The 22,490-nt window shown below is 36.8% G+C and overlaps 1 long non-coding RNA gene across 7 annotated transcripts in view; it reads right to left on the bottom strand.

The window, feature by feature from the left end:
- Positions 1-10,999: 10,999 nt before the first annotated feature.
- LOC144283248 (uncharacterized) overlaps positions 11,000-22,490 on the bottom strand; it is a 176,474-nt gene continuing 164,983 nt past the window's right edge. For 6 of the 7 annotated variants that reach the window (XR_013351673.1, XR_013351678.1, XR_013351679.1 and 3 more), the window contains 3 exons: positions 18,452-18,535; positions 16,530-16,683; positions 11,000-12,752 (listed from right to left, as the gene is read on the bottom strand). This is a non-coding gene — a long non-coding RNA (uncharacterized LOC144283248). The remainder of the gene's footprint in view (positions 12,753-16,529; positions 16,684-18,451; positions 18,536-22,490) is intronic. The other variant, XR_013351677.1, reaches the window with a different exon arrangement.

Below are 22,490 nucleotides of genomic sequence, written 5' to 3'. Positions count from 1 at the left end.
AGCTACTAACTATCAGCTAAAGTCAGTCCTCAGCCAAGGAGCTTGCAGATAGATTTAGCCGAGCCAGCAAATGTCTTTAGGTAGGATATGTCTTCTTGTTTTAAATCCCTGTCATGTCCAGTCGCCTTATAGCAGACAGCTTCTCAATTTAGCAGTATCTCCTTTCCTTTATCCATACATATGTAAAGACATTTGAATTCAGGATCTCTGTTACAGATCATTTCACAGATAGAGAAAGTGAAGTCCAATTCAATGATGTGGGGTTTTTTGATAACTGATAGAGCCAAAGGTGGAATCTCAGCCTCTGAGCCTTGGACCATATACTGAGATTCAGAACTCGTACAGATTGAAAAATGAATTGACAAGAGGTGAGCTCAGAAGACATTATTTTCATCCCAAAGCAAAAATCAGTGCATCCAGGTGTCAGGCAGGCCAGAGTGCAAGAATGATGGAATACCTATGGCCAGAATAAGGGAGAACAGGCTAATGGGAAGAGAAACAAGATTCTCTACTTCCTCCTCCAGGACTGAACAGTTGCTGAGGGATGGTAAATGTTTCCTTTTTGGAATTAACTCTGAATGAACTAAAGGTGCCAAAAATATAGATGAAAGGAAAAACATGTCGACATCAAGACTGACTCTCTTTGCCCAAGGAAAACAGATGGCTGGAAAAAAGTCAAAGAAGCTGGACTGAAAACTAAATGGGTGGTCCCAGGGGAGGCTGACATGTTGTATTATTGACAAGTCCAAGCTTCAAAAAATAGTCCACAATTAAACCAAATTAATTCAGATTGCCCTTCCTCCAGGCTGCTATCAGACTGCCTGAATGAGGACCTAAAGAGAGAGATTGCCAGTGGACTCTGTAACTTGAAAGAAAATAATAAGAAGAATGTGGTAAGGGAAATAAGAACACAAAACCTAGAATAACTTGTATTGGTGATTCCTATTGATAAGAGAAAAAAGAAAAAATTTCTATTAGTAGCTATGTAGCAAGTGGGAAAGGGAGAAAAAGGAAGGATTAGACTTTATCCAGGTCTTACAAGGTACATGTTAATATGATGCATTTTTGGATCTCAGTGGGAGGTACACTGGGAGAGAGGAATAATCTGAGAATGGAGAGGAACATGGGTTAACTGGGCTTTCCCCTCCTACAGGAAAGGAGTGCTGATGGCCAGTTATATAAGCCCTTTATAAAAAAAAAAAGATTGTATTTATTTACTGAGAGAGAGAGAGAGAGAAAGAGAGCACAAGCGGGAGTGGAGGGAGGCAGAGGGAGAGAGAGGGGCAGATTCCCCGCTGAGCAAAGAACCTGAATCAGAGCTCCATCCTAGCACCCTGGGATCATGACTTGAACCAAAGGCAGACACTTTACCAATTGAGCCACCCAGGTGCCCCATATATAAGTTTTTATGATCAAAGGTCAAAGAGGTATGGTCACTGATTCAAGAGTTCAGAACTTGTAGATAGGCAAGACTATAGAGACCTCCAGGAGCAATAATTCTCAAGACTGGGATACGGAGAAGGGCAAGATTGAAGAAGAGCTATAGTTTTTAGTTGGGAAGAGAAGGAGGATGAGGAGAATGGGATCTAACTTTGAGGAGAAGGGGCTGGTTCAGTAGTTGAGATATCAGGAATCCAGATTAGACAGCTAGGATAAAGATCAGAGCTCTAACTCCAAGTGAGAACTAAATTCAACAGAAGGTATTGGGACAGAAATCTAGATGCTTCTTCTCTGACCTAAACCATAGAGTTTAGAGCTTCATCACAAGCCTGTGGCTTCTCATGAAAACTGGCCTACTGATACATTTCATTTGGAATCTAAGATTTTAAAAATATATGAGTTCTTTGCCAACATTTCCAGATCAAGAATTTTTCATACAAAAAATATGAATTCCTGGTTTCTCTTTAAAAATTAGAAAATCAAGCAACACCAATCATGTGATCTGTGAGAGGACCCAATAAATCATACTTTTGTTTTTCTCATTTGAGTTTATGAATAAACTGAAAAAATGAGAGAAAAAAAGGGCACTCAATAAATTCTTGTTAAATACCTGAACAAAGAATCAAGAAAGTTGTCTCAAGTAAGAGGCTGTTTAGAATAAGTGATAAGGAAACATTTTTATCAATTAGAGGCTATTTTTATATAGAAAGCGTAGAGATAAAAGTCCAAGAACAGCATCTTAAACTCTAATTCCTTTGCAAAACTTTCCCTGATCTTTCTACCATCTGAACCCCAAGCAAAATTGATCAAACTGTCATCTGTGACACCACTGTTGCTTACACCATATAAATATTTATCATACTATATAATTCACTACACAGAATAAACTATGTGATTATTTGCATATTAAAAGTAGACCCACTCACTTCTTTTAAAAATTATATTCAAGAGGAGGAAGACAAACAAATATAAACAGATGAACATATAAAACGTAGCAGATTGTTTAAATGCTTTGAGGCAGACTAAAGACAGATTTTGAACAGAGAAATATCCTATGACCACTCTGTATGCCCCACTAACAACAGACACTAGAAGATAGATGATAGGTAGGTAGGTAGATAGATAGATAGATAGATAGATAGATAGATAGATGATATACTGATAGACCAGTTTAGGAAAATGTTTTGAAAAATAGTAGTAGCTTGGACCAGGCTGATTGACACTTAGTGGACATAATGAGAAGTGGTTGGATTTTTTAAAAATATATTTTGATGGAAGGACAATGAGATTTGAATGTGGATTATAAGAAACAGAGAGTCGTCAAGGATCCTTAGATATTTAGTATAGGAAGGTAGTTGAATGGAGCAACCAATTACCAACACAGGAGAAGAATGTGGCTGGAACAGGTTTAGTTAGGAAACAAAATTAACAATTAACTGTTTTCTTGTCTGCCTCCTGCACTATACTATGGAGTCCTCCATGACAGTTTTGTCTTCTTCTCCTTCATGTCCATAATACCTAGCACAATGTTTGACACAAAGGTGCTCATCCCTGTTCTTTGTGCCTAAAGAATGAATGATTGACTTGGAAACATACAATAATATTCTTACTTCTTGAATTTCATAATACTATAAGCTCCATTGGAGGCATAGATTTCATTTTGTCACCACTGAACCCCCAGCATCTAAAACAAAGCCAAAATAAATAAATAAATAAATAAATAAATAAATAAATAAATAAATAAATAAAACAAAGCCAACACAAAATGTTATTGAATAAACAGATTTTGTTCAGTTCTTCCTACTGATATTTCTGGCCTCCGTATCTGGTTTTGGTTAGTCTGAAGGAAATAAAAAAGGAAATTAATATGTGTGTGTTGGCATATATTTTATCACTTAATTGATGAAAAGTTGCTTTGGAAAACAAATTTTATATTTCTTATTACCAACTGATAGTCATTAGTACTGGCAAATCTAACGGTTTCAAGTATCAAAATCTCTCCCTGAACTTTTGGCCATTACATGTCCTTTTCCCATTTTACTAGAATTTCATTTAGAAAGTCACTAGAATGTCAGGGAATGCTTCCAAGCACTCAACGTGTTCTTGTGGTTTAAAAGAACAGATATCTGGCTCTGCATTTAAATCTTATTAAGATACTAAACAAATTATTGAACTGATTCTAATTTTCTATAGTTTAAAAATCACTTTTAAACATCCATCTTTGTCCTGGACAGTTGCCAAAGCTAGCAAATGCATCTCAGCTGGGGAACAAGCTGCCACTTCTTCCTTCAGATCCTCTTTCAACACTGGAGATTGGCTCACACATGGCGAGGAGCTAAAAGTCAGACCTGTCCTTGAATCTTCCTTTTGTCGCAGGGCAGATTTTCTAAATTGCCTCTTTCAGAACACCACAACCTGTGAAAATAAGTTTTGGAAATTGTAGTCTACTCCCTCTGAGAGATTAATAATGCATTTAAATGCATTTAAAAGAAATCCAGTGCTTTAACATTTTAAGTTCAGTGCTTCTCAAGCCCAAATGGCTACAGGATGCTTTTATAATGGAATATCATTAATAGGTTGTGAGAAATTTGGGCTACATGGTTCAGTTTCACAGATGTTCTTCCAGAGACAGTCTGAGATAGAAGACCCTTCTTTCTCATTAGCTCAAGTTTTCTGGGCTCTTCCCTTTAAGAATGGCTGCAGAAAATGAGAACTCTTGGGTTAGGCACTAGTCTCCACCGCCCACAGAATGGGACAGTAGAAAAAAAGCCTTGGTTTGAAAGATGTTTCAAGACTTTGTCTGAGCTCTGTCACTTGCTACTTACGTGATTTTCTTTTGTAGTTGTTTTACGTTATCCGAGCCTTAACTTTCACATTTTAAAAACTAGGAATGGTAGGTTATAATCTACTTATCATACATGACTGCCATGAGAATTAAGTGTATATTACAGAAATTTATAAAGTGCTGCAGATTATACACATGAAAAGCATAATTGCAAAATTTCCAGAAGGGGTATTTTATCAACACTGTCCAGCAGAGACATAGTGGAAGCCAAATGTGTAGAAAGATAGGGGTAAAATTAAGTCTAACAATGTATTTTATTTAGTCTAACATACCTAAAATATTAATATAAATAATCAATTTAAAAATAATGAGATATTTTACATTCTGACTTTCTGTATCGATTCTTTGAAATCCAGCATGTGTTTTATAGTTATAGTAAATGTCAATTCAGACTAGCCACATTTCAGGTGGTTGGTAATACATTTTGCTAGTGTGGCTATTAGCACAACTCTACACCAAATTTTTGCCTGCAGAGTCCGTGATTTTGTTCTAGTAGATTCCAGAGTAATAGTTTTCACATTATTATAATCCATTCTGGAGGCTTTATAGAAGAATACATTTTCTTGCCCTCTACACCTTCTAGAATGTGCCTGTGTTCCTTGGCCCATGTTTCTCTTCCATCTTCAAAGCCAGTAATACTCAGTTGGGTTTTTCTCACATCACGTCACTCCAACACTGATTCTTCTGCTTTCCTCTTCTACATTTAAAGACCCTTGTAATGACATTGAGCCCATCTAAATAATCCAGGAAATGTCCTTACTTTAAGGTCAGTTGATTAGGAACCTTAAATCCAACTGCTACCTTAATTTGCCTTTGCCAAATCAGGTTCATTCATAGGCTGCAGGGATTAGAACATGGGCATCTTTGGGAGGCTGTTGTTCTATCTACCACACTACCCTTGTCAAATTACGTGTAAATTGTTTTTCTCTGACTCTGGTTGAAATCTGAGGCAGGTCACATAGATGTTTCAGGTTCCTTAGTAATTTAAAAAAAAACAACCCCCATGAATATTTTCAACGTTCCTAACTGATACTCAATTTTAACTTCTCTTACTTCACCATTTCGTCCTGAAATAGGCCTGGAAATCTGGAGTGGGTACTATCTCTTCCCCGTATCACTAGCTGTTGTTTCCTATCTAGCCATGATCATAGAGGAAGGGCAACATTTTATGGGCTTGAACCTCTGGCATTGATGTTCTTTAATGTCAGATGCAATTACTCACCCCTTGAGTCATTGAATGCTTGTGTAGGCTCCATAAAGATCCTCTACCAGGAACATCTGCCTGCAGTCCGCATGATACAGTCAGTTAGTGCTTCCCTTTGGTTAACTGCTATAACTCCCCTCACAGTCCTAGGGTTCCAGCATTCCTCTATTCCATTATGGTCGCAGGGATCCTCCAGGTAGTCAAATTGGACAGTTGACCCTGGGCTAGCTTCCTTTCATGGTAGGAATGCCGCTTGCACCCCATGCTGCTCTTAGAGCAATCTAGTCATAGCTTATGACATTAGACTTTCCAAGCTTCACTCATAATATTTAAGTTTGCCAAATTCCAAGTTGTGTGAATCACTCCAAGTTATCCCCTCAAAGTTCTTTTCACTGGCTTAAAGCAAGACAGAAATACACTCCCCTGCCAGGGGATATGGTAAAAAGAAGAAATATAACATAGAGCACCACTTTTATAACAGTCCCTTTAGTTTGTTTACTTCTTCACATGCAGCTTAGAGTTGGGTAATGGGATAGAACTGAGAAGAATTTGTTTTGGTATCTCTTATTACATTAAGAACATGCAGTAAAAAAAAAAAAAAAAAAAGAAGAAGAAGAAGAAGAAGAAGAAGAAGAAGAAGAAGAAGAAGAAGAAGCAGTAAAGCACTCAAGGTTATGTGATGGCCCTCAGCACCTATTGAATTGCTCTTGGTCTTTGGTATCTCAAAGGAAAGTGAGATATATTTCTATCTACATCTTATAGTAAATTCTTTAAATTTATGCAACTATAACAGGGCATTTAAACAAACTGATGGAACATAGATACTTCTAATATAAAGAGCCCTATCCTAAGGATCTTTTTTGAGTTAACTGAAATACACAAAACATTTGTTTTATAGCCACAGAAAAAGGACAAATTTGCATATGGGGTCATGGAACAATGGAAAAGGAATAGGAGAAATAAGGATAATAAAGAGGAAGAATATGCAATAGTTTATGTCTCATTCCCAACTTCTTGTACTACCATTTCTTCTTCTCTGGTATTTAGAAGAGTGTTTGCCAACAAATGGAGAAGATATTCTGTTGGAGACTCTGGTCAAAAACAACGTCTCTTTGGGGCCAACTTGACAAAATTTGGTAGAGATTAGGAAAAGAGATACTTTTCTTACTTCTCCTTAGAATCTACAACCAGTTTGGCATTCCAAGAATTTGTAATCTCATGAATGGGAGATAGCACCCCAGACCTGGGCGTTGTTGTTCCCACATAGGCATCCAAAGCACTGTTAATAGGACAAGCATTCCACAACAAATCTGAATTAAAAAAGACCGAGTACATCCTGCCTGCTGACTACACACTAAGGAATAGGGAAATCCTACATGGTAAGGTAGGAAGTTTAGTGGTACAGACTAAATTAAGAACCTTTGGCTTATTGATGTCAATGTGATTCTATTTGTGCCCCTAAACTGGGAAAGATAAGGGCATTTGTGGTACATAAAATTTTAAAGTTTATAATGGATTTACTGTGTTATTTCAAATAACTAAGGAATAGGCAGATTGTTAAACAAGCTGATGAAAGACAAATTATGAAACTATCAGCCCTAGCCATAAAATTGTACCAAGGCTTTAACATTGTACATTGAACTGACAATGCAAGATTTGTTTCTTTTGCTCCCCTTGGGAGCTCTTCCTGAGGATCATATTTACGTGACCCCAACTTTCAAATAGAAAAAAAAATTCACTGAGTGATGCAGTTATTTTAAAAATAAGAAGCACTCATAACATAGAGAAACATTTTTAGATACAGAACTGAATTTTTCAGTTTTTGTCCAGATAGGCAACATAACACAGCAGGGATCTGTTCTGAATCATTGTGGGCAGGGATCATTAGACCCAGATATATATACATCACCCACATCTTATTTTAGCCCCCCCTTTGATAACATTTGGATATTCTGCCTACCATCCAGAACTAAAGGGCTTGCAGGGGAACTAAGGAAGTAAAAGGAGTTTCATCTATGTGGTGTTTGAGGAATAGGGAGAAAGAACATGAAAAAAAAAAAAAAAAAGATGACAAAGAAGAGAGACTGGCACGTGTTCAGCATTAAATAAACATTTTTTCTATTTCTATTAATTATTGTTAAATATTCTTAAACTATAACTCTTCACCTCTTGTTTCTAAATGCCTACTTCTATTTCTATGCTGCTCACTTCTCCTGTCCACTTCAGATTCTCTGACTTCTTTCTCAGGGCTGTGGCTTGTCACCTCTTATTAAATATCATCACATTTCAAATTTCCCTGCTCTATCCTTTTCTCTTCCCTCCTAAGCAATATTTCTAGGCAGCGTTTCACACCAATGATTAAACCCTCAGATGATCCATAAAGATAAACTCAGCAGAACCTATCACGTGCTCACACTACCATCTGGGGCCCATCATCTCACCATTTTCACAAATTAGCAACCTCTGAACAGCTTCATCTATTTCTTTTCTTATAACCTCCATAACCAGTTAGCCAACAAATCCAACTGATTTTACACCTGCGTGTGATATGTAGGTTTTCCCTCTTTTCCATGACTGGTATCTGTTTCATGGTACCCTACCCTCCACAAGAACTTCCTAAATATTGTTCTGCTTCTCATCATCCTCCCTTAATTATTCACCTAATACTGATATGACCTGTTGAGTTCAGCCTGTGATGGCTTTCCATCTTCTCTAATCAAAAAGCACAAGTACTCAACATAGTCTTCAAGAGCCTTCATGTTTGAAACCTAAATTGCTTTCTTTATTAGTACTTCTCATTATCATTCTTGTGGGCACTCTTTATTAGTCCTGCACTATTGTGAAGTTCTCACCTCAGCTTCATTCTCCTATTTATCCTCCACCTCCAAACAAAAAAATGTGCATAATACCTTAAGTCCTTCTGAGTTCATGTTGTTTTCTTTATGTGGGATATTTAATTAGCATACAGACAATAAATAATAACTAGAGAAACAACTACATTTATTGAGCACTTCCTACTAGCAGGTACTGTTCTAACAGGTTGCCATTTTTTAAGTCATTTAATCCTAACTCAACCCTCTGAAGAAAGTGGTATGATACCCACTTTATAGATGAGAAAACTGAGGCACAGAGTAGTTAGTTAATTTATCTGAAGTCACAGGGCTGACAAATTCTCTTTTTTATTTATTTCAATTTTAGTTATTTAACATGCAGTGCAATATTGGTTTCTGGAGTAGAATTCAGTGATTCATCACTTACATACAATACTCAGTGCTCATTACAACAAGTGCCCTCCTTAATACCCATCACCCATCTGTCCCATCCCTCCCCCATCAACCTTCCTCCATCAACCCTCAGTTTGTTCTCTGTCATTAAGAGTCCCATATGGCTTATTTCCCCCTCTCTTATTTTTCTTTTCCCCCATCCCATATGTTCATCTGTTTTCTTAAATTCCACATATAAGTGAAGTCATATGGTATTTGTTTTTCTCTAACTTATTTCACTGAGCATAATATCTTCTAGTTCCATCCATGTCACTGTAAATGGCAAAATTTCATTTTTTGATGGTTGAGTAATATTCCATTTTATATATTATAATATATATATATATATATATATATATATATATATATATATATATATATAATATTTTCTTTGCCCATTCATCAGCCAATGGACATTTGGGCTCTCTCCATAGTTCGGCTATTCCCGATAATGCTGCTATAATGGTGAACATAACCCTTCAAATCTGTATGTTTGTATCCTTTGGATAAATACCAATTGCTGGATCATAGGGTAGTTCTCTTCTTAACTTTTTAAGGAACCTCCAAACTGTTCTCCAGAGTGGCTGCACCAGTTTGCATTCCCACCAACAGTGCAAGAGGTTGCCCCTTTCTCTGCATCCTCACCAACACCTGTTGTTTCTTATGTTGTTAATTTTAAGAGCTGACAAATTCCTATTGGAATTCTAAATAAGCGTTTCATTTCATTTCATTTTCTTCTTAAAGCAATGTTATGAGGTAAGTATTATTTCATAAATTTCACAGGAAATTGGAGTTTATAAAGGTCTGCCTCCAAAACCTTTGCTATTTCCATAATAAAATGCTTCCTCTCATCTAAAGGAAAAACACAAGCTTTATTGTTAAACTGAAATTTGTGGCTCTCCCACTTAAGGTAGTATTATTTTCTCCATGATGCTTTTAGTAGGTTAGCCAAATGATGATGCTAAGCAGGCTTGGGTTACACATTTTGTGATGTGCCAGCTGGAGCACAATAAGCCAAGGCAAAGAGGTTTGTAAGAACAACTAAATTATGAATCTGTCTGTGACATCCAACTAGCATAGTTTTGATAGCTTCGTTGGCTGAGATACATGTTATATAATATCCAGTTTATGGACTATAAAGACAGTTCTTTGGGAAATTAATACCTGAGACATTGTTTAGAGCAACTGATTTCAAATTTAATGTTTTCCTATTTTTAATATTTTCTTCTTCTGGGTAAAACAGTATGTTTGGTTATGAACAAGGACATTTTGGCTATCATGTTAATGAAGGGCATTTTCTTCCCCAGTCATGTGGGAGATTCCTCTTGCCTCTTCTACTGCACAGCAGAGGAAATCAAACCACTGAAGCATTAAACAACCACACTTCTTTTCTCCAACCTGGTTGCTTTACCCAAGTAAATAAACACGACATTTTGCAGCTCAGTGTCAAAGATCAAAACAAAAAATGAAATCACTGTAGACATGTTGCTTTATGTAAAATGGAAAAGCTACAAACTCACCAATAATATCCTGCCTTTTAGTCAGTGGCCAAAAATGAAATAACGCATTTAGCAAAAAAAAAAAAAAAAAAAAAAAAAAAAAAAAAAAAGAGCCAATTATCCAAGTTGTCTGGGAGATTATAGATCACTTGAAAGTTTTAGAGTGCCTCTTTCCAGCATTAATATTTGAGACCGATGTTAGTGAGGACCAACGGGTTGTGTGCACTTCAGTACACCCATAGTAATTGCTGGCAGATGTATCATATGATTTCTAATCCGAATTTCAAAGTAGAGACATTTAGTTCAGTCCTACCGATAATGATGAACTTGTACAACAACTATACCTCTAGATTCTGGTTTGTATGATGAAAGGTGTAAAGTCCCATCAAACCACGACACAGACTGCAACCATCATTACACTAAGCCTTGGTGTCTAAGAAGCCCTCTCTCTGGTGAATGTCATCTGTATTTTCCTGTCATTCTTCATACACATTCATCACATTCTTACCCAAACTCTTGTGAGTCTTGTTCCCTCTCCCTCTCTTGGGATAGAACTTCATTATGCTTCTAAATAGACCTTTTTATTTTTCTTGAGGTTTTTTTTTTTAAATAGATTGGATTAGAGATCCCAGTGTTCACCGCTGAACAAATATCACTAGTTATTTTCATACTATTTTTCTAGCTTTGTCACAGAATCGCAACAAATATAAAGGAACTATTTTTTTAATTGAAATTCAATTTGCCAACATGTAGTACAACATCCAGTGCTCATCATATCACCTGCCTTCCTTAATACCTGTCACCCAGTTACCCCAACCCCCCACCCATCTTTCCTTCCGCAACCATTTATTTGTTAAAGAAACTGTTTTAAGGAGGAGCATCTGTCTCAATCTAAACATCTCAGTAGTTTTTTTCTTTTCTTTTTCAAGTCTTCCCACCACTGTAGTCCATATAATAACTGTTTTTCATCAGTTCACACATATAAATCTATTTTCTACTTTTCAACTAAATATTTTTCTATAAAATGATTTGTAACATAAAATTATATTAAACATTGCCATATACAGTTATATGGTATATATAATTTTTATTTTTAATGGTTGTGCAATATTCATGAGGTTAATATACCCGTTTGTATTGAATTACTTTTTTAATTATTGGATAATTGCATTGTTTTCAATTTTTGTTACTAAAAAAGACCATCATTCTTCACATTTCTTTTCAATACTAGATGAAAGGACAGGATTCATGATATAAATTGCCAAATTGCATGTCATACTTTTTGCATCAACATATGCATTTCAGATAATGTGTGAGTATATGATCTATATTTTAAAAAATCAATAAGTCATATTTTCAATGTAATTCTTAAATTGCATATACTTTTTTCTCATAATTTTAAAAAATTTAACCATGAGGACCTGTTTTTTTTTTTTCTAATCAATTTGTATGAATATTTTGTGTAATGTAGAACCAAACCTTTATAATTTTATAAAAATTTTACATGGTACTATTTTTCATTCTTTGGAAGTTTAAAAATTGTATGACTGGATCAGTTGATTTTTGTTTTTATTTTACTTCATAACTCAAAATGTTGCTCCACCAGATATCCAATAACTACTTAAATTTGTTTTCCATGATTTTGTTTTGCTTTATAGCTAACTCTAATCCATTTGGAGCTTTCTTAGGGTTTGTTCTGTGGCATATTCCACAAATACACAGAATCACCTGTGGAATTTTATTTTCCTAAACAAAAAAGAGGAGAACAAACCCCTAGAGTTCTATATTTAGTAGGTTTGGGATTTAAAAACATACATATTACTTACATGTTGTATATACATACATGTACTAGTAAATTAACTAATGCATTCTTTATAGTTATAATATATTGAATATAATTATATAAATATACTTAATATGATTATTTATTATAATATATCACCCAGTTTAGAAGAGTTGCAAGTGAAGGAGAAGTAAATAAATAACAGAGAATAAAATAAGGTTTGGCCCATTTTTTCCCCTCAGATTGGTGGTTTGTAATTTCTTACTTAATCAAAATATTACATAACCTTTCTTTTCCCCATTGGTTTGGGCTACTGCTTTTTCATATATGAATATTTCTTATGTAAAAGGGAGTCATAATTTTCTCATCTATCTGGGGAAGGTCCACTTAGTACTCTTCATCTCAACCCTATACCCAGCCCCTCAAGCTCTTTGATTGAATAGACCTTGAACTTTAGCAAGCAATGTCTCCGAACATAGAAAGAGCAAAGATGAAATTGCAAAAAGCAGTTGCAGAAAGCAGCTAACTTGAGAAAGCTGGGTCTTGAAACACAGTGCTGGCTTGTTTCTTTATCTGTTGACCTGTTCCCAACACTAGCACAGTGTCTGCCCGCAGCTGTCCTCTTCTAAATCCATAGGCCTTGGCTCTCTTGGACAGGATTAGAGCATGGTGTTCAGAAAGGCCTCTCTTGAAGAATCAAGAGCCATGACCACCTTCCCTACAATGGCAGAGAATGAAATTATTAAAGGTGCATGTCTCCCAGCCAGAGAGCCTCTTTCCCAGTCTGTTTTGCAGATTCATGTGGCTATATGACTAAGTGTTTATCAAAGGAAAATGAACACAAGTGAGAAAGGCAACTTGTGTATCACTTCCTGAAAAGGAAACCACTGTCTTCTTATTTCCTCTACTTCCTATTTCATGTGTACTAGTCCATACAAATGATGGTGAGTCAGTTTCAACCATGCAGGTAAGGACAATATCATAGGGAATATAACAGAATGAATGAAGAAATCTGGGCCCCTGGATAATTTCATGGTGCAGTGATGCTTACCTGACCAATATACCTGCTGACATCCAAGCAATAATATGTTGGCATATTTTTGTTAGAATAGTGTATATAGGTGCAAATTAATATACCTATGCTCTCAACACTCACCTTCCCTTAACCTTCCTCCATCTTTCCAAAATCTAGATTTAGATACATACATACCCACACACATAAACACACGGAAAAATATAAATCCATACATACAAGTGAGTGATGTTACTCTCAGTGACTCTCATTATACACAAATTCATCTTTCTGACGATGCCGTTCTCAGGAGTTCCAAGACGATTTACAATTTATCAGGGCTGAGGACCCAAAGAATAATGAGGTCCCCAGCTAGTCTTCTAGAATGACTACCTTCAAAGATGTACAAGGTACTTTTCTGTACATTATCTCTCTACTCGGTAGCAATAGCCTGCCCCCAAATTTACTTCCCATTCCACTAGTTTTCCTACTGAAATCTTTCTTGCACATCATGGTGAAATTATTTTCCTAAAAAAATCTGTGTCAACACTTACCATAGCACCCACTTTAATTATAACTTCAATTCATACCTATAGAATGATTTCTTAGCTGTCTTTAAGAGACAGAATATATGCTATTAAAAAAAGAAAAAACAATAGTAACTAACAGGTAAATATACATTCTTTCTGTTGCTGAAAAATGCTATGGAGAAAAAAGAAACAGCTCAAAGGGAATATGAAGTGCTAGACGGCAAGTTTTGTTGTTGATTTAGTTTGTCAGTTAGCTAGTTAGTTAGTGTTTGTTTTTCTGTTGGGTGGTCAGGGAAGACCTTACTACCAAGTTATCATTTGTACAGAGATCAGAAGGAAGTAAGTAGCAAACAATATAGACGTCTAATTTAAAAGCATTTCAAGCAGATTAAAAGCAACAACAACAAGTGCAAAAAAGCATGAAATAGAAGCAAACTTGGCATGGCTAAAGAATACCAAGGAGACAAGTATGGCTGAAGCAAAATAATTAGAAGAAAAAATAGCAGATGAGTTTAGAGCAGCGGCCAGAATTCATACCACGGGGGCATTTGGTAAAGAGTTCGGAATTTCACCCTGAATAAAATGGGAAACCATCAAATATCATACTATATATTAGGCATGAAGATGTAATATCACATTCTTAGGGAGTTGACAACCACCAGGGAGACAGTCACGTAGTCAAAATATCATTGTCTATGATATAGTACTATGCTATTGCTCTTTCCAGGAAGCAATTCTGAAGGCCACCTACCTCATCAGAGGGATTGATATCTAATCTGAGGAAGAAGCTGAGATATGGAATCAATCTCATCCTCCTTTTCTCCTCGCAGTCCTAATTGTTAATGGGCCCTGATGATTCTAATACCTGGGTCAATGTTGGAAGGATATCCAAAGCTTATTTCATAGATACCTAGAAAGTCTTAGAATATATTGCTGCTCCAGTTCTGGTAACCTAGTTCTTCATGTATTCTCCAAGTTTCATCATTCTGACTCCCTGACTTTCTGTCATCTTGGAAAAGCCTATTTACTTGGGCTACAGTTTCTCTGATTAGCACTCTATTTCCCTATTAACTTTTGTCTCTCCCTTTATCCAGGAGCAATCTTTCACTAGGACTGTCTATCAGTGTAGGTTCAATCAAGGAAATATAAACTGTTATAGGTATTTCAGGGAAAGAATAATTTAATACAGGAATTTATGTGCAAAATATTAGGATGGATAAGAAATAAAAGAGGAAAATTAATGGTACCCAGGTGTCTGTGAATACAGGGAGCCTCTGCTTTCACTACAGATTGCAAGAGATGGCATTCTCAACAACACTCACACTCTTGATGCTAATCGGGAGACCATGAGTCTACACACATCAATGTTGGTAACAGTACTAGAAATGGCATCTACTTTTTTAAAGTCTTCTAAACCTTTGTGAGTGCTTACCACTAACCTAACAGAAATATAGTGTCCAGTAAAGTGACCAACTCATTGCCATTTGCCAAAGACTTTTCAGGGTTTTGTTTTTGTTTTTATTTTTAAAGATTGTATTTATTCATTCATAAGAGACAGCGTGAGAGAGAGAGAGAGAGAGAGAGGCAGAGACACAGGCAGAGGGAGAAGCAGGCTCCATGCAGGGATCTTGACATGATACTTGATCCTGGGTCTCCAGGATTACACCCTGGGCTGAAGGCGGCACTAAACCACTGAGCCATCTGGGCTGCCCCAGACTTTTCAGGTTTTAACAGAGAAAATCTCACAACCTTAGAAATCTCTGGTCCCAGGCAAACTGGGCCTATTGCTGCCCAACTGCCAAAGGAATCTAGAAAATGTAGTTTTCAGGCTTCCAGCCTCAGCAATACAAAAGAAAGTAAAGAAAAGTTACCCTGGGGCTGAGTACTAGCAGAGAGTTGTCTGACAGAGTCCCTTTAAAGAAAATACAAGGGCGCCTTGGGTGCCTTGGTGGCATAGTCAGTTGGGCATCTGGCTCTTGGTTTGGGCTCAGGTCATAATCTCACAGTCATGAGATCAAACCTCATGTCCTGCTCCATGCTCAGAGGCACAGTGGAGTCTGCTTCAGACTTTCTTTCCCTCTCCTCCTCTTCCCTCCCCATTATTGCTCTCTCTCTCTCTCTCAAATAAATGAATAAATCTTGTAAAAAAATAATAAAAATTAAAGAAAATACAGATGACTCAAAATCAGTATGCCACCAGTACTTAAATGTGAGCATAACCCATTACTTGGAATTCCTGTTGCTATGTTACTATTAGACATACTGATAGGAAAGATTTATTGATTCACACCGAGCTGCTATGGTGATGTAATTCTGACCCTGAAGAAGTCAGATTCTAAGTGTAAGATTTTTATGAGATCAAGTGAGATTATTATTATATAAGGTCCATAGCACAGAAGAACTATCCAATAAAAGGAGTTATTACTACTGCTACCAATACTACTACAATTACTAACAGTGACAATGGTAACTGAGATTAGTTGTCTTTACTCTTCTGATAAGCAAAAACAGGCTGTAAAAAATAATGAAGCTGAAGCCAAGTGGAAAAATAAAAATAAAAAACAAATTCTCTAGTTGACTTTTCCAGTTTCAAAGGGTATTGAATACATAGTGTGGCTATTTCCTACCAGAGTGTAGTTCTAGACGTTTTTAGCCCCTCTCAGAGGATAAAGTAAGCCCTTCTTCCTGGAATAATTGTGGCTGTAGGCTTGACTTATTATAAGAACTAAGAGCTGCCTCTTATTCCTTTATGCAAAAAAGGCAAAGGACACTCTTACTGTCAAATCACTCGATAAAACAAAGGGTAAATACCATTTTAAACATTAAAGAATTTTATCCCATTCCTTGGTACCAACAGGAATTCACTACATGTCCATTGGGAACATAATCCTTGTGCAGCTATGGTATAGTTTTGCTTGCATGGCTTTTAAAATGTCACATAAAATGTATTTACCTTTAGTCTTTCATTTTGTGTTATCAAGTGAACATAGGACAATTAAACTGACAGGTGACGAAGCATTCTTCAGGCAGGATGGTGGAATCTAGAAATGGCTGCCTATCCCTGGAGAGAAGATAATTCCATGCTTCTTTGGTTCTGCAAAAGAAAACTATGCAGAAAAGGGCTTTCAGAAGCTAGCACCGCTGACTCTCAGGATGGAGCCCAGGGTTAGTATCTTAACCAGGGCTTTCATCATGTGTTCTCAGTTTATAGTCCCCTATGCTGGCTGTCAGACTGGGTACTCACACTTTCTAACCTAAACAGAGACTGCACACCTATCCATCCTGGGCCTCTGACAGCTGAGGCCCAGCAGCGATTACACCTGAAGAATGGACTCCAGAGGCACTGTTTGGTGGCTTCTTTCGGGAACAATCTCCAGGGAGGGACACAAATCCCTTTCAGAGAACAGGGAAGGGAGGCTCTGGAGCTAAGGCTGCAAGGGAGTTCAACAGGGAAACGCTGGCTGTGCACATATGATCTGGGGTTGCAGAAAGAACTGAAGTGTTGATAATGGACCATTTACTTCTCAGACAGGACAATAACAGGGTTGTACATTTTCTTTTTAAGACACATTAAAACTGCTCTCTGCACTCTTACATGTGCATACCTACATGTGCTCAGTCGGCTCTTTTACATTAAAGCTCTGTTTAACTTTTCTCATTAGTTCATTTCATTCATTCACCCATTCATTCACTCTCTCATTGGTATTAAGTGCCTGGACTGCATTAGGCACTATACTATGGACTTGGAGCACAAAAAGGAATGGAAAATATTTCTTTAAGAGGTTCTCTATTCTCTCCTCTGTAGTGGCAGACAATGGCAAGAAAATAATTAAAATGCATTCTGAAAAGCCAGTATAGAGGTTCAATACATAAAGTCTTTACAGGGAAAACTTCCATTCATCCCGGCACCCAGTCCAAGGGTAAACATGTGCTGGTCCTTAAACCATCAGAGACTAATAGACCTGCTTTTTGATAAAATGGTGAAGTGGGTCGGGGCGGGGGAGGGCACAGATGAAACAAGTTGTCTGACAAAAGATAGAGTTACTTCCCAGGGGCCAGATATTTTGTTTCTATCCATAAAGCAAAAGGTTCAGCTCTTTAGTACACTGTTGGCACAAATTCAACTTGTGGTCAACCAAATCATGACCACATCCACCACCACAAGTTTTAGGGAATTTTGTACAAACTGTGTCAAAACTGCTCCCCTCCCTCTTGCACTTTCTCAATTAACTCAAACACACACACACACACACACGCACACACACACACACACACAAATGGTAAACTTTATCATTTTTTCCTGTTGAATTTCATCCCATTGGTTAGATCCAATCTTCAAGTCTGATGAAATCACTATGAATTTTGCTTCTGTCATCTGTTATTATAACTACTCCACCCAGCTTTATGTCATCTGGAAATTTCACAAGCATCCCCTCTTTCTCTTTGCCTCCATCTAGTCCATCTACCACACGCAACCGGGGTGATCTTCTTAAAATAAAGATCTAAACTTCTTATTCTTCATCCACACACAGTTTAAATACAGTTTCCCATCATGGCAAAGAACCTAGCATTGGAACTCAAGGACACAACTTGTTCATAATTTGCCCTTGTTTGGTTCTTCAATTCCTGACAGGCATCTTCCCTTACCTCTCAAACATACTGAACTATTCAGAAGTTCTCTGAATTAGCCCTTTGCTAGACAGAGGCAGAGACCCAGAGATTTTGACAATGCAACTAATCTAGAATTCCTGAAGTTCTTCATCACATGAAATGGTATAAATATAACTGACATTTAGATGTCCCCCATATTTTAACAACCATGTGGCAGTAGTGAAAACTGTGAAATACTTCTGTGTAATAGTAAAAAAAACATACCCCAAACCTCTTCTCTCTTGATAAATGTTTTGAAATTCACCTCAAGATTGAAGCCTTGGTGTCCATGGTCAAGTTGGTACAGTGCTATAGTAAGATGAGCAAAGAGAGAAGTCTGAGCCTCAGTTCTGCCATTTTTTTGGTGGGGGGGGGAATGCAATATTTAACAAACCCTTTAACATTTCTCTATTTCTTTTTCTTCCTTTAAAAAATTAAAAATGGCAATGACAACTCCTCTGCCTACCCTGTAGAATGAAAATAATCAAATAAGGTCATGTGAGGGCCCTTTGTGTTAACCATAACACAGAACACATGTGGGAGGACTACTATGCACCAGAAATTCTATTTGGTATTTTACATCCTTATCTGATCTTCCTCCACACAATGTCATTCAAGAGAAACAATCAATATTCCAATTTCACAGATGAAGAAAGTGAGATTGTGAAATATATTACCCAAGATCCTATAAATGAGGTTTGGCAGAAGGAAGGCTCAATCGAAGATCACTCTGACTCTAGGATTCAGCTAGTTAGTAAGGCATTAGAAGAGATATTAAGAATAGCAAGATTTTCCTACAGTTTCACTTTCAAGAACCCACATAAGCACTTAGACAAAGGTAATCATGAGTAAGACCTTGATTGCCAGGTAATATCTTGGGCCACCTGGGTGGCTCAATTGGTTAAGCATCTGCCTTTGGCTCAGGTCATGATCTCAGGGTCCTGGAATCAAGTCCCACATTGGGCTTCCTGCTTAGCAGACTCTCTCCCTCTCCCTCTGTAGCTCCCCCTGCTTGTTCTCTCTCTCTTTGTTTTAAATAAATAAATAAATAAATAAATAAATAAATAAATAAATAAATAAAATATTTAAAAAAAATAAAAATCTGATTCTTGGGGGGGAAAGTGTCAAAATAGAAAATCCAGGGGTTTTTTCGTCCATAGACCGTATGCCTTATGTCAGTCTCCTAAAACACATGTGATAACTCTTTTAACAAGACCAGGACACACAAATGTTTTTGATCAAATTTTCCAATTTCTGTATTCCTCTGATGACAAAACATGTTACAGCCATTTTTCTGGGACTTGGTAAGATTCTCTCTGGTCAAGGTGTGTTAGTAGGAGAAAGGCTCATCTGGCAACATCTATGGACTTAATGGGAAGCAAAGCAGCCTTAAGCATTGAGCCCATATGTTTACTCTACCAGTTGGCTTATCTCCCCATCTGAAAAAATATTGAGGGCATGGAAAGTCTCTGACCTTGAAATAGGGTAGGACACATGAACCCATGCTGACCACAGATTCAAATGACCACGTTGAAGCAAACCAGGAACAATGAAAAAAAGAATTCTAGGCAAAGTCTAGCTTAGTCCATAAACTATTTTGAGAAAAAGTTTCATGGTTATGACCACTTCAGGAATGTAATGGAATCTGTTAAGATTTGTTCTTTTTCTTGCACTTAAGCATACCTGCTACTCTAGTCGTCTTCCTCTACGGATGGGCACACAAGGTTCTCATACTCTTTCCCCTACTTCTATCTAAATCTATTCTCAAGAAAAGATTTGATAAATTCATGGAGGGTAGGGTGGAAGCTTAACTTAAATAAGCTTAATAATGTTCTCCTTCCTGGAGAGATTTACATTTTTAATGAGCAAGGCAGCTGCTACTATAGAATCATCATCTAAGAAGTCAGTGATGTGAAAAGTATGAGGGATTTCTGATTAATGGATCTGAAATAACATTTATATTTTATGGCCCCACCTAAACTATTTTACTCTCTGCTACCTCATGGAAGGTTTCTAAATAAATACCAAACTTATAATATATAAAACACTTCAAAATATCTGTATTGTACTCAGTGCTTGAAATTACCTTATTCTTTTTACCTTATTCTTTTTCCTTCCTGCTTTCCCTAAAGATAGACCTCAAATATTGACTCATCTGTGAAATTTTCCCTGACCTCCACAGAAGCCTGCTCTTCTGTGCTTCTATACTATTATATAAATCTAACTTTGTCAAATCTACCCATTCATTTGTGAGCTGCTAAATCAGACTTTTTAATCTCTGAATGCCAGGTTAGGAGTTCCTGGTCACATAGAAAGCACTTAACACTATGAGAATGACAAGGGATATGTACTGGAAGTAGGCACAAAGGTTTATCTGTCTTGCTTAGTTTCAGAAATGGACTTGGACTAGTTGCCAATATTGAACAACAGGGATACTTCACATGAAAATCTGTATTCCCAATTTTGCTTTTAAAAAATGTCTGACAATACTGTGCTCAATAAGCTACAATAAACTCAATAAATCTAATACAAGCTGAAGCTTATATTATCACCTTCCCTCACCCTGTGAAGAAAAGAACTTAGAATTATTATTTTTTTAACCTTGGAGTAGAGAACTTATTCTAACAAAAGAACCACACAAAAGATAATAAAATTGACCAAAAAAGCAAAACTCCTCTGTATAAAAATTAGAAAAAATAAAAATAAAAAACAAATATCACAAATTCTGAGAGAAAAACAGGTGTATGCATTTGCAAGAGGTCTATTTTCCCCAGATACATAGGATTTCCACAAAGCAACAAGAAAAACCTCAATCATTGCACTCCCCACCCCCAAAAATGGTATGTGCCCTTTAGATGGTATATGTGCTTTCTTTTTTAAATTCAACCTTGAAGCACTTCATTTATTAATTTTAATGGCTTGACCCTTGTAGGAACTTGATTTTTCCACCTTTGCTATAAGTTTAGTGTGGGAGCTTTCTACTGTGTTAATTTAACTAAGCTGGGACTACAACTTCCAGAATTCCCTTTCCTGCATTTTCAGAATTAAGGTCTGACAATAGAGGAATGTTCATGAGATTTGGAAGTCTGAAATACCACACATCTGTGTTTACATTTGGAAGGTGGATGTTGGGTCTAGCACTGTTGCAGTTTACTAAGTAGGTGTGCTGGGTCACCTTATTGATCAGAGCTGCAGTCAAAACTCCAGCTTCCCTAGTCCCTAGGGTCCTCCTAGGGTGTCCTATTGGTGTCCTCCTGCACTTCTCTAGATCCTCTACTAGGTTCACGTACAGCTCTGTGGTAACTCATACTAGGTTTTGAAATGGGAGGCTGCCTGTTGGTGAGCAACCTCTGTAGGTTCCAGTCTCATTATAGGTTCCAGGTTGTCTTCTCAGGTTTCAGGTAACCCTCTCACATTTCATACCCATCTTTGCCCCACTGATCCCTAACTCTGGGGACCTCAGGCTACAGCACCTGAAACAGGTTAGAGTCATTCTTATATATAAACTGTTGAACCAGGTTCCATGATTGTGTAAGGTCAAGCCACTACAATAAGTCATGATTGTTCTGCTTCTCTAATGGAACCCTGATACATCTCCCATGATTCTAAACCAGAATTATTGATCATGATAGTGAGGTCCTTGTTGAGTACCAATTTATCAAAAAGATCCTTACTTTTCTAATGCAAACATAGAATAATCATGATAATAGTGGGAACAACTCATATTTATATATCACACTATTATTTACAAAATGATTTCACATTTTCTATTTCATGCTCAGAAAAATACTTCATGGCATTTAAAACTATCCCTGTCTGATAGATAAGGAAATTGAGACTTCAAAAGTCAAAATAATTTGTCCAAATTTACACAGCTAGACTAAGCCTCAAGGCCAAACCCTGAATACAGTTGGCAAAGTGTCATAGTCTCACTATCAGATTGAGAATTTTACAACATCCCTTTACCAGCTGTGTGATCATGGGGATATATATATATATATATATATATATATATATATAGTTGTAAAAATGAAATGAAATAATACATTAAAAATAACACATAATGGTATTTAGAACGGCACCTTGCATATAGTAATGACTCAACAATTGTGTCAGTTGTCGTAATATTAATAGTAAAAGAAGAAATTCACAATGTAAGCTAATCAGTAAATTCATATTTTAAATAGATAAAGACTAAAAGAAAGCATAGAGGAGTCTTCCTATGTCATCATGGGCAAGTTGTGAGATTTCTATAATCCCTGTT

This window comes from Canis aureus, chromosome 14, assembly GCF_053574225.1.
Source record: "Canis aureus isolate CA01 chromosome 14, VMU_Caureus_v.1.0, whole genome shotgun sequence".
NCBI classification, from domain to species: Eukaryota; Metazoa; Chordata; class Mammalia; order Carnivora; family Canidae; genus Canis; species Canis aureus.
The sequence above is the reverse complement of the archived record's forward strand: the minus strand, read 5'-3'. Positions and strand labels throughout refer to the sequence as shown.